The sequence below is a fragment of the Vigna umbellata genome, chromosome 7 (genome assembly GCF_029865625.1).
Source record: "Vigna umbellata cultivar VRB3 chromosome 7, Vumbellata_1.0, whole genome shotgun sequence".
In the NCBI taxonomy this organism is placed as follows: Eukaryota; Viridiplantae; Streptophyta; class Magnoliopsida; order Fabales; family Fabaceae; genus Vigna; species Vigna umbellata.
The window spans coordinates 15,602,949-15,616,017 of NC_142171.1; the positions used below are offsets into that span (position 1 = coordinate 15,602,949).

Here is a 13,069-nt window from a genome sequence, read left to right on the forward strand (position 1 = left end):
GGGGAAATCTAGATCCGGGGAATTTCTCCCAATATTTACTGACAATTATATTGGTTGCCTTAAGCTCCTGCACTCATGAACTAATCATTAGGAATGCTAGGAATTGTATGAACTATTTGATTAGGGAGAAGCCATCTAGAATGGTACATTAGAGAGTGGCATTAACAATGATGATTTGAATGTTGAATTCCTAAAATATATGAGAGTGGATGAGATGAAATTGACCCCCAACAACATATTCATTCATTAATCCATTGAAAGTGTTTATCTTTGTCTTTGCCATTGATCAATTCATGCATACATGTTTATTTTCGTCTTGCATATTAAACTTCAATATTGTTTTTTAAGTCTTAGCTAATCAAGAAATCACATAACTAAACTAGGCCGTGAGTCCTTTGGGAAGAACGATACTTGGTCTTACCAAGTTTTATTACTTGAACGATTCGGTCATACTTGCCGATTGTGAAACAAGTTTGTGACATCATATTTTGGTGCTTACAAATTTGTCCATCACTTATCCAAAGAGCTATTCAAGGAAGGAGAAAGAAAAACAATTGGAAAGATTCATGGAGCTGTTTAAGAAGCTGGAGATCACTATACCATTCTTTGAAGCATTGCAACAAATGCAATCATATGCAAAATTTTTGAAGGAATTGCTTACAAGGAAAAACAAATACATTGGGAAGGAACTATCAAAGTACAGGGTAACTGTAGTGCAATCATACAGAAATTACCTCCTAAGCTTAAAGATCCAGGAAGCTTCACTATTCCATGCACCATAGGAGACTTGGAAGTTGGAAGAGCATTGATTGATTTGGAGCTAGCATTAATTTAAAGTAATTATCCATGTGTAGAACAATTAAGGGTTTGGAAATCAAACCAACCAGAATGGCTCTTCAACTGGCGGACAGGTCTCTTAAATATCCATATGGAGTGGTTGAGACGTCTTAAATATCCATATGTGTAGAACAAATGTTGCACTTCTCCTCCTAAGTAAGGCTTGAGGCATTGACCATTCACCACCCAGCTTTTCTGTGGATCATCAGCAGTTGGATTAAATATTTCAATTGCTCCATGTAGATGCACTCCTTTTACTACAAATGGTCCTGACCATTTTGTCTTCAATTTCCCAGGGAATATCTTCAATCTTGAATTGAATAATAGTACCTGTTGTCCTGGATTAAAAACTTTACTTACCAACTTCCTGTCATGATAGAATTTGATCTTATCTTTATAAGCCTTGGATGAATCATATGCATGTAATCACATTTCTTCAAGCTCCAGGATCTGCCTTCCGTGTACCTTGAGTTTCATAAGGATCAAAATTCAGGAATTTCAAAGCCCCACAACGCTTATGCTCCAACTCTACTGGCAAATGACATTCTTTCCCATAGACTAATTGAAATGGTGATAGTCCTATAGAAGTCTTCATTGTCGTCCTATAAGCCCAAAGAGCATCATCCAGCTTTAGTGACAAATCCTTTCTTGATGAAGTCACTGTTTTTTCCAGGATCCTTTTTATTTCTTTGTTAGATACCTCAGCTTGTCCATTGGTTTATGGATGATAAGGTGCAGCTACCTTATGTTTCACTCCATAATGTTTGAGTACTTTTTCTAGCTGATAATTGCAAAAAGGAGATCCTTCATCACTAATCAACACTCTTGGAGTGCCAAAACGTGAAAATATCTACTTCTTCAAAAATTTAATTACTATGCTGGCATCATTTTAGGACAAGCTAATGTTTCCACCCATTTACTCACATAATCCACTGCTACCAAAATATATTCACTATTGAAAGATGGAGGAAAAGGTCCCACAAAGTCAATACCCCAACAATCAAAAACCTTAACCTCTAAAATGCCTTGTAATGGCATCTCATGACGTTTAGTGATCGTCCCTGCTCTTTGACACTTATCACAATTTCTAGCATGATTATGAGCATCTTTAAATAAAGTTGGCCAATAAAAACCCTGATTGAAGAACTTTTGCTGTTGTTCTTTTCCATTAAAATGTCCTCCATAAGGTGAATCATGACAGTGCCAAAGAATTCCTTCTGCTTCTTCATTTGTCACACATATCCTCAGAAGATTATCTGCTCCAATCTTGAACAAATAAGGATCATCCCAAACAAACTGCTTGGCATCATGTAAAAATTTCTTTCTTTGTTTGCCAAGTTAAATCTTCTGGCATGACCCTTGCAGCTTTGAAATTTGCCATATCAGCAAACCATGGCCTCTACTGAATATACATGAGTGCTTCATCTGAAAAAGATTCCCAGATCTCTGATTCCTTGCTAGTAACCTCCTTGTTAGCTAACCTTGATAAATGATCAGCAATCAAATTCTCACTCCCTTTCTTATCTCGGATCTCTACATCAAATTCTTGCAAGAGTAGTACCCATCTAATCAGACGTGGCTTAGAATCTGGCTTTGTCAACAAATATTTGATAGTTGCATGATCTGTGTAGATAATTAGACCCAATAAGATAAGGTCTAAACTTTTCTAAAGCATATACTATGGCTAGAAATTCTTTCTCTGTGGTAGCATAATTCAACTAAGCATCATTCAGGACTTTGCTTGCATAATAAATTGGATGAAAAATCTACTCTGTTCGCTGGCCAAGAACAACTCCTATTGCATAATCCCTTGCATCACACATCAGCTCAAAATTCTTATTCCAATCCGGAGCTACAATCACTAGAGCTGACACTAATTTGCTTTTCAATATGTCGAAAGCTTTCAAACATTCTTCATTCATCACAAAAGGAGTGTCCTTCATCAAGATTTGTCTAAACACATCTTTTAAGAACAGTGTTCAAATTAGCCAAACACCTTTGGGAAAGAATTTCCAAAAATTGAAAAATCATCCATGAATACTTCAATGCATTTTTCTATGAGATCTGCAAAAATTGCCTGCATACACCTTTGAAATGTAGTTGGAGCATTACATAATCCAAACGACATCTTTCTATAAGCAAAGATACCAAAAGGACAGGTAAAGGCCGTCTTCTCTTGGTTGTATCCAGAATATCCAGAAATAACCACAATTTGATTGTATCTAGAATATCCATCTAGAAAACAATAGAAAGCTTGACCTGATAATCTTTCTAACATTTGGTCCATGAAAGGAAGAGGAAAATGATCCTTCCTAGTGGCTTTATTTAGCTTCCTGTAATCAATGCACATACGCCATCTAGTAACTGTCCGAGTAGGAATAAGTTCATTCTTATCATTATGAATCACTGTCATCCCACCTTTCTTTGGAACCACCTGTATTGGACTCACCCATTCACTATCAGAGATTGGATAGATGATATCAGCTTCTAACAGTTTCAATACTTCTTTTCTAACCACCTCCTTCATTGCAGAATTTAACCTTCTCTATGGTTGAGCACTCGGTTTATAATCCTCTTCCATAAAGATCTTATGCATACAATAAGTTGGGATAATACCTTTAAGATCTGAGATTGACCACCCAATTGCTTCTTTGTTAACTTTCAGAATTTGTATCAGCTGTTCTTCTTCTTGTAGAGATAAAGAATTACTAATGATGACTGGCTTTGTTCCATCTTCTTCTAGAAAAAAATACTTCAGATGTGCTGGTAATCTTTTTAATTCTAGCGTTTTTGTTTTGACTTCTTCTTCCTTATCAATTATTTCAAACATTGGATCTCCCACTGGACTCTTTTTCAATGTTTCCAAGTCCATCAGACATTCATCAATTAATTTCTCTTCTTCATCATCTAAATCTTCACAATCATCAATAAGATTTTTCTCTAGTGGAGAAACATACCGCACCATCCTTTCTTGCACCATACAAACTTCATCAAGTTCATCAAATTGAAAACATGCTTTATCATCATTTGGATATGTCATGGCCTTGGATACGTCAAAAGTGACTTCTTCATCATCAACTCTCAATTTAAGCTTACCATTCTCTACATCAATTAAAACTCTAGCAGTCTTCATAAAAGGTCTCCCAAGAATGAGAGGTACATCACTATTCCCTTCAATCTCCATTACAATAAATGGGAGGTGGAGGGAGCAAGGTGTGGTGGTGGAGGGAGCAACACCCCTAACTTCTCGAAGTAACAAACAAAGGAGTTGTAGTTTTTCTTACGGACCAAAGACAAGCCCATGGGTTAAGGGTCCGATTGTGAGTAACTGCCATCTCTTTGGAACGAACGAACCCAAGAAAAAACCGCCATCTAGGGTTTTAAACTAAACCCTGCAACTGTTAATCCTTGGACCAATTTATCAGTCTTGCGCTTCGATGAAGAATCCAAAGAAGAAGAAGAAAACCAGTCAAAATCCTGAGGCAAAGTTCCAATTTGAGCTCAACTCATGTTCCAAGGCTAAGGACCTGCGAGGTGCCATATCCCTCTATGACGACGCCGTTTTGAACAATACGCACCTCAACCAACACCACTTCAATTCCCTTTTCTACCTCTGCTCCAACTCCGTCGCCGACGACTTGCTCAAAACCACCGCACTCGATTACGGTTTCCGCGCCTTCCCCACATGTCCTCTCTCGGCGTCGTTCCCAATGAGGCCTCCGTCACTGTCGTTGCGTGCCTCGCTGCGGCCAAGGGTGACGCCGATTATGCCTTCGAGTTGGTGAAGGGCATGGGCAAGTACAACAACGCTACCCCGAGGCTGCGAACCTACGATCCTGCGTTGTTCTGTTTCTGTGAAATGCTAGACGCGAATAAGGCCTACGAGGTGGAGGAGAGCACATGAATGGCGTTGGGGTGAGTTTGGAGGAGGCGGAACTCGCCGCGCTTTTGAAGGTGAGTGCGCGGAGTGGTAGAGCGGACAAGGTGTATGAGTATTTGCATAAGCTTAGAAGCTGTGTGAGGTGTGTTAGTGAGTCCACTGCGGTGGTATTTGAGGAGTGGTTTTGTGGTGCAAAGGCCTCTGAGGTTGATGAGGTGGAATTTGATGTGGGGCAGGTCAAAGAGGGGGTTTTGCGGAATGGGGGAGGGTGGCATGGTCAGGGATGGATTGGTAAAGGGGATTGGGCCGAAACAGAACGAGTGTTGGTGCCGATGGACATTGTTGTTGTTGTGGGGAGCAATTGGTTTGTGTTGATATTGATGATTCGGAGACGGAGAAGTTTGCAGGGTCTGTTGCTGGCTTGGCCTTGGAACGAGAGGTCAAGGCCAATTTTAGTGAATTTCAGGTGTTGTTGATATCTTCATTCATTGCAATGCAACACAATTTTAAATGACACGAATGATGATATATTATTGTTAGAGTTTACTTTCTGATCTAGGTAGGTATCAATCAGGAATCTTGATAGGTATGACTTTTTAGGGGTGTTATTGTTAAAGTCAACAAACTTAATATGCATGACAATTTGTGATTGGATTACATTCGTATGCAAACCCTTCGCAATATAACTGCATCCATTATTTACTCTTGATATTGTTAGTCTAGCTATAATAGCTTGGTTTTGATACTTCTGGTTGATCCCTTACAGGCCTGGCTTGAAAAGCATGACTCTTATGAAGCTATAGTGGATGGAGCAAATGTTGGGCTCTACAAACAAAATTTTGCTGATGGTGGATTTAGCATTTCTCAGGTTGTATTCCTAAGTTATAGAGTTCCTTTAATTTTACTGTCTGAACAAGTTATGTATGTTTATTGCTCTTGCCTAATAATTTTGCTTGATTGCTTTTGCAGCTAATTGTGTTTGTTTTGTTGATTTTGTAATAGTGCAGCTTGATTGTGTTGTAAAAGAACTTTACAATCAGAGTGGGAATAAATGGCCGCTCGGTGTGCTGCACAATAAGCGCCTAAGAGGCTAATGGAAAATCCTTCCAGCAGGAAACTGGTGGAGGAGTGGATGAATAATGGTGCACTGTATACAACTCCTAATGGGTCCAATGATGATTGGTAAATTTCCAAATAAATCTCCTAAACATTGCATTTGCTTTTCACTGTTAATCTTTGGACAACCATATCGTTTCTTGTTCTGTTTGACTCTTTATTTAAAACTTGAATTTATCATGTTATGTATGCAATATGTATAATCTTGTGTGGGACTTAATTCACATTCGATGTCCCGTATATGATATGTTTCTGCATTAGACAGCTGAAGCTCTTGGTAAAACCAAAGTGGACGTAGACTTGAATAACTGAGAAGGTCTAAATGAAAGCTAAACTTTTTAAGTACTAAAATGTAAACGATTTTAACTTTTGGAGGTTCAAATATTTAATAGTTAATTTAGTCAAAATTCTTTGTTGTGTTTTTCATGAATATGTTATAACATTTTTATTTTCTGTTTGGCAATGATTCATATGTATTTTTAAAATTTAGTTTCAATCTATTAAGTTTAATAACCCATTGTTAGGGGCTGGCGAGTTTACGAAAGAAGAAGATATAGGAGAGAGAAAGAAGGGTTCTGTATGGTAGAGGACAGTGGCCGAACGGTTGAAAGGGGGAGCACGATGACCGAACAATAGGGGGAAGAGAAAAAGACGGCTAAGCGAGTAGAGCGATGACGAGCGTCCTAAGCGAGTGGGAAGCAACAACGAGCGTTCTATCTGACAGTAGTAGGATAGGCAGGAAACTCAAAGGACGTACTTTAGGATATTATAGAAGTAAATATAGTAAATAAGGATAGAAATATTCTTACCAGATAATTATAATAAATAGGCATAATTACTATTATTCTTTACCTTTTTGGGAAGGAGTAATTAGTATTAATAAAGGAGGAACCTAGGGTTGAGGTAGCTTTTGATAAAGGAGTTTTGTCAGAGAGGTTAGGTGTTAGAATCGCTGCAACGGAATTATTAGCGTGGAACAAACCAAGAGGGGGGGTGAATTGGTTATATACTTTTATTGTGCCTTTTAATATTTTTCTATTAATTTTTCTTACTGGGCAGATAATTAAATATAAGTGACAGAGTAAGGGAAAGAGAAAAATTGCACAGGTGATTTTATCTTGGTTAGATCACTTGGATCCTACGTCCAGTCGCTTATCTCAAACAAGATAAACCTTTTTCACTAACACAAAACAGTTACAAATATTAATCACAAAGAAAAACAATTTGTAAGAGTTTAGAAATACCACCTCTCTTGAAACCACAAGAGACGAACTTACACTTCCTTTGCATCTTCACAAAGGATGACCACTTCCTTCGAATGCTTCACGAAGGATTATTCTCTTCCAGGCACTTCCTCGGATACACCAAGGATGAACAAGCTATTCCTCTGTCACCGTAGTAGCACTTCAGGACTTTGCAGACAAGAGTTTCCTTAGCTTCAACAATCTCATAGAGTTCTCAAAGAGTTCAGAGATGTTTTTCACAAGGGAAGAGTTGTTTTTGAGATCAAGAGTGAGCAATCTTATAGACTCAGCCTAATACCCTTCCATTTTTCGAAAACGGGCCATCTAACGCATTTAATCGATTAACACAAGTATTAATCGATTAAAATGAGTACAACAGCTAGTTTTTCAAATCTGAAACCCCTAACGACTAGTGTTAATCTGCCGGATCCTAAAGAGACGAGGGAAAATCATCATGGAGGGAAGAGTGAATGTCATTGAAGGAAGATTGGAGGTCATAGAAATCTCCATGGGAGGACTGGAGGCAGCAGTCCAGGAACTTGTGAAGGTGATGGGAGAGCGAGGTCGACGACATGAGGGAAATCCTGATGGAAGTCAGGGTTCTGTCAACGGGAGAAGGAATGAGGAGGACGAGAGAGAAGGCAGCGGGCTAGATGGTGGTACCCGAGAGGAGCAACTGTATTGGAGGAGAAGGGTAGACTTACCCCTCTTCGAAGGCAGCGATCCTTTGAATTGGATCTATAGAGCGGACAAATTCTTTGAACTACAAGGAATGCCGGAGGAAGAAAAGCTGCGCCTAGCCTACTGATGGACAAATTTATGAACACCAAATTATGATGTCATAAAATTGTTTTTCAATCGGCAAGTATGACCGAATCGTTCAAGTAATAAACTTGGTAAGACCAAGTATCGTTCTTCCTAAAGGACTCACGGCCTAGTTTAGTTGTGTGGTTTAGTGATTAGCTAAGACTTAAAGACAAAATATTTGGATTTTTATATATGCAAAAGACGAAAATTAAATATGTATGCATGAAGTTTTTGATCAATGGCAAAAAGCAAAACATAAACACTTTCAATGAAATATATGTATGAATATGTTGTTGGGGGTCAATTTCATCTTATCCACTATCATATATTTTAGGAATTCAACATTCAAATCATCATTGTTAATGCCACTCTCTAATGTACCTTTCAAGAAGGCTTCTCCCTAATCACGAGTTCATACAATTCCTAGCATTCCTAATGATCAGTTCATAAGTGCAGGAGCTTAACGACAACCAATATAAAATTGGGAGAAATTCCCCGGATCTAGACTTCCCCGTACGCGACAAAACCAATAATCATGCATCGAATGAGTTAAACAATGCAAGCATTAAGCAAAGAGGAAAAACCCTAACTAACGATGAAGGAAAGCATAAATCTTAATTAAAAGATGTAAAACCAGATTCCATATATGAGAGCTTCAAAAGATTACATTGATTCCCCAACAAACATACAAGGTTTAGTTCACCATATTCATGGTGAACCTAGATGAATAACAATGAAAGAATGAAAGAATAAACCCTAAAAAGGTGAAGAGGAAGCCTCAGCATCCAAGATCCTCCTTCAAAGGGGTGGAAGAGAGAGTGTTTGCCTCGTTTCTGCCAAAGATGCCTAACCCTAGGAAACCCTAAAGCTTATATATCATTCGTAAATTACAAAAAGTCAAGTCCAAGCCCATAAAAGTGCCGCTCAGCGGTAAAAATACCGCTCAGCGGTGAGTGCGTGACTTGTTTGCTCCCCTCAGCGGCCATTTTGCCCCTCAGCGGACCTCCCGCAAGCTCCTGAGTGCCGCTCAGCGGTAAACTGCCGTTGAGCGGTGACTTCGGCTTCTCCTTTTGCACTTTTTATTGTCTTTTCTGATTTCATCTCTCTCCTTCTTCACTTCTTTCACCAAATTCACCTTAAAACCTGCACAAAAACACTGAAATCAAGCATAAACCTGTCCAGCTCTCTTATTTCTAAAAATATGAAGAAAAGCATGATTTCAAGCTAGTTTCTAAGTGTAAAGGTTGCTTTTAGTGTCAATTTTAATCATGAAAATAACAGTTTTTCAACTGTTATCACAACCCCAAACTTAGAACTTTGCTTGTCCTCAAGCAAACAAGATGTAACTCTATCTTCAACCAATTCATATGATGGTTCACTCTTTCTAAAAATCCTCTTTTCAAGATAAGTAAAAACATTAATCACTTATGATCAAGATTTCAATCAAGATGTGCACATGCTTTAGTGTTTCACAAAATCAGTTAATACCCAACAAATGCTCTTTTTCATGAATAACCAATCAATTAAGCATGGATGTTCATGTGCTAATGGAATATTTCCTCACTAGGTAAAGTGTTTCACTCACACACAAGTGTATAAGAGGTAATCACTCATTCACTCTACCATCACAATGTCACATGAATCAATTTTGCCTTTCATTTTACCACAATCAAAAACATTCACTAGCATGCATCATCATAAGGACTTTTTAATGGCTTATAATGTGGCTGGGCTAACAAGAAAATTAGTTTTTCTGGATCACAAAATCCTTGAGTTAATAGAATCATAACAACACAATCATCTTATTCATTCCCAACTTTCTTTTTGCCTTTGCATTGAGCTTTACTTCTTTTTCTTTTCTTTTCTTTTTATTTGCATATTCTTACTTTTTAGCTCTTAGCTCAATGCTTTTCATGTTTTCCCAACAACCCCAAACTTGAATATTTGACAATATCACACAAGATCTTCTACTTAACTCAAGGTAAAGATTTTCAATCAAGGGTTTTCAGTGTATATTCAAAGCTAAGGGTTCAAAGGATAGAACACAAAGTGTTCTCTTTTAGTGGGCTAATTTTTCGAATTTGGCCAATAAAAAGGGTTTCAACAAACGGCTTTGATCATATGATGCAAAACAAGCAATTGATTCAATCATAGAAAACCTGGGCAAAATCATTCATACTTTCAAAGTAATAGCATTTAACAATAACAACTTTGGAGCTTAAAACCTCACATATATGCTCATTCACATTTGACATACACATCCTGCTTAATTTCACAATCACAATCATGATATCATGCATTTGTTCACAAAGCTTGTGAATCACCTGTATAAGCATTTTAATGTGCACATCATCTCAACATCAATCAATCATAAGCATCATTCAGAATTACTTATCACACAATCACAGTTAATAGCAAACCATCATAACAAACTAGGTGTTCAATAGAGTACATCAAACCCTAATCTAAAAACAAAAACAAATAAGTTCAGAAAACTTAAACCACAAAACATAAGCACATGATAGCATTCATCAGTAAATGCTATCTCAGCTCCTCATCAATCTGAGCTGTCCTCTGTATCTTCCTCTTCCTCCTCATCTTCATCATCTTCAAAAACATCATCCTCATCAGCTTCATCTTCTTTCATATCTCTAGCTGAAGCTTCAGCTGCTTTAGCTCCTCCTCCATGCACTGGTTCCTCTGGCCATGCTACCACATTATGGAATTCATCCATAGTCCACCTATGGGCTGGAGGTGTATCATACATCCCCACAATCATCTCAGCAGTGGCCACCTGCCCTCTGTGAATGGACTACAACTGAGCCCCTATAAGAGACATATACATGTCCCTCATCTGGAATGGCTCTGCTTCATGTGTCTCAGCAGATGTCTGGCTCTGTGCTGGCCCTCTCTCTCTACGAGCACGGCGTGGTGGGACTGGCTGAGCTGCCTCCTCACCTCCACAGTACTGTCTATAATAGGCCTCATCAATAGCTTTTCTTGGCCTCTCAAATGGTGGAACTGATATATCCACCCCAGCTAGCTTGCAAAGGTAAGTGATCAAAGAAGGATGTCCTAATGGTGCTTTGTTGTTTGAGGTGTTGGTGCACATACTAATTTCAACAGCTATCACCTGCCCAATATTAACATTTAAGCTTCTGATAGCACAGTAGATGAATAGTGCCCTGCTGAGAGTAATATCTGACACATGTGAACATGGCTGAATGTTGGCATGAGAAAATGCCATCCAATACTTTGCAAGAGGAGTCAAATCCGTCCTCCTAATGTTAACCACTGAGCCAGATCTATTCCTTTGGAAGTGTCCTCCAGGTATACACAGTACTCTCTCCACATCCTCATAATCAGTACCTTCCTCCATGCAAAGAGCAAACTGGCACTGCTCACCAGCCCATACAGTGTCCAGGAAGTTATTAATAGAATCAGGATCATACCTGATAGCATGGCCTCTGACATAGCCCAAATAATTCTCAGCAGGATAATCACCAATCTTCTTAGCATTGGCGTAAAATTCCTTCACCACAGCTATGTTGGCAGGTGCAGGATAGGTGGCTAGCTTTCCCCAGTCATTCCCTAACACTTGCTCTCCAAATTGAGGAGCAAAGTTAGGTATCATTACAACCTTTCTCTCCATCAAAAGTCTTCTGTCCTGAACCACCCTAAAGTGCTTCTCATGTTTCCTAGAGAGGAACCTGCTAGAGTGAGGTTGCTCTGGTTCCTTTTCCTTTCTCTTGGTTGCCATGGTTTTCAATCTTTTTCCTGAAGAGGATGCCATTCCTACATTCAAACATAATTACAAAACCACAGAACATGATGTTAAACATTAGTAAAACATAGAACATAACTCCTTTCGAAGCTAAACCACCGCTGAGGGCCAGAATTTCCCCTCAGCGCCACCAGTGCCATATTCCAACACGCAAAAATTCAGCAAAACCTAATCTGGCAGAGTGCCGCTCAGCGGTAAACTGCCGCTCAGCGGTAACTCTGCAGATTTTTGAAAAACTTGTTTAAAGCTGTCCTAACTCCACCCAAATGCAATTTTCAGTTTTCCAGTTCATAATCATGCAATTTAATCGGTCAAAACATCAAATATATCATCAAATCATACATAGAAATCAAAACCCCTAAATATTCATGCTTTGACAATCATATTCAAAATCAAAAACCCTAGAATGAACAAAATGCATTTTACTTACTTGGGTGGAGATACTAGATGCAATGAGAATGCTTCCAAGCTAGAATGCTCTCTTCCAACCCCAAACTTTGATGGCACACTAGTGAAAAAGTGAGTAGAAGAGAAATTTTCTTAAGAGGGAAGAGTGAAAAGATGTGGAAAACCTTGGAGAAGGTATGTGGGAGTGTTTGTGCAGAGAAAAATATGAAAATGTGAAAGAATGCGCAGCTTAGGGTTTAAAAATACCCTAATGGGCTCGGGTCCCGCTAAGGGGAACTAAAACCCTATTATGCGAGAGTACCGCTCAGCGGTAAAGTACCGCTCAACGGCACTTTCGTGAAGTGCTCTTCTCCTTCTTTTCTTAACTTACGTGCCTCCCATATGTGCCCCTCACTGGTTCCCTGCAATTCAATGTTCAAAATGCTTATGCAAACCCTAACTAAAATAAACAAACAGAAATATTCAATCAACTGGGTTGCCTCCCAGGTAGCGCTTGTTTAACGTCACGAGCCTGACCCAAAATCCACCAACACCCTTTAGTAGGTGTTAAATTTTCTTACCAACACCCATCAGTAGGTGTTACATCCATAGTATCCTTTAGTAGATACTTAACCACCTAGCATCCTTCAGTAGACGCTATCTCCAACAAAATAATTACAAAAATAATGTTCACAATTTTAAAAATTACAAAACCAAATCAAAAGTTTTTAAATTCACTGGGTTGCCTCCCAGCAAGCGCTCTTTTAACGTCATTAGCTTGACCCAATAAAGCTCATGTTCCATCTTCTTTTTCTTCTTTCTACTGAACTTCTTCAGAAATTTGATCAAACCAGGAACCTGTTGCAGTGTCTCAATCATAGGAACTTTAATCTCCAATTTCTTGAAGATTTCCATGAAGCACTTAAATTTCTTTTCCTTCCTATGATTCTTCTTTAGATGAGGCTGTGATTTTTCATGTGATTTCTTCTTCTTTCCTCTCATCTTCTTTTTCTT

At 38.6% G+C, this 13,069-nt stretch overlaps 1 pseudogene across 1 annotated transcript; it reads left to right on the forward strand.

Annotated features, from left to right (window-relative positions):
- Positions 1 to 4,155: 4,155 nt before the first annotated feature.
- LOC148195224 (proteinaceous RNase P 2-like) lies at positions 4,156 to 5,903 on the forward strand (annotated as a pseudogene). Its single transcript, XR_015781022.1, has 3 exons — positions 4,156 to 5,183; positions 5,484 to 5,585; positions 5,725 to 5,903. The product of XR_015781022.1 is annotated as a proteinaceous RNase P 2-like (transcript).
- The last annotated feature ends 7,166 nt before the right edge of the window (positions 5,904 to 13,069 follow it).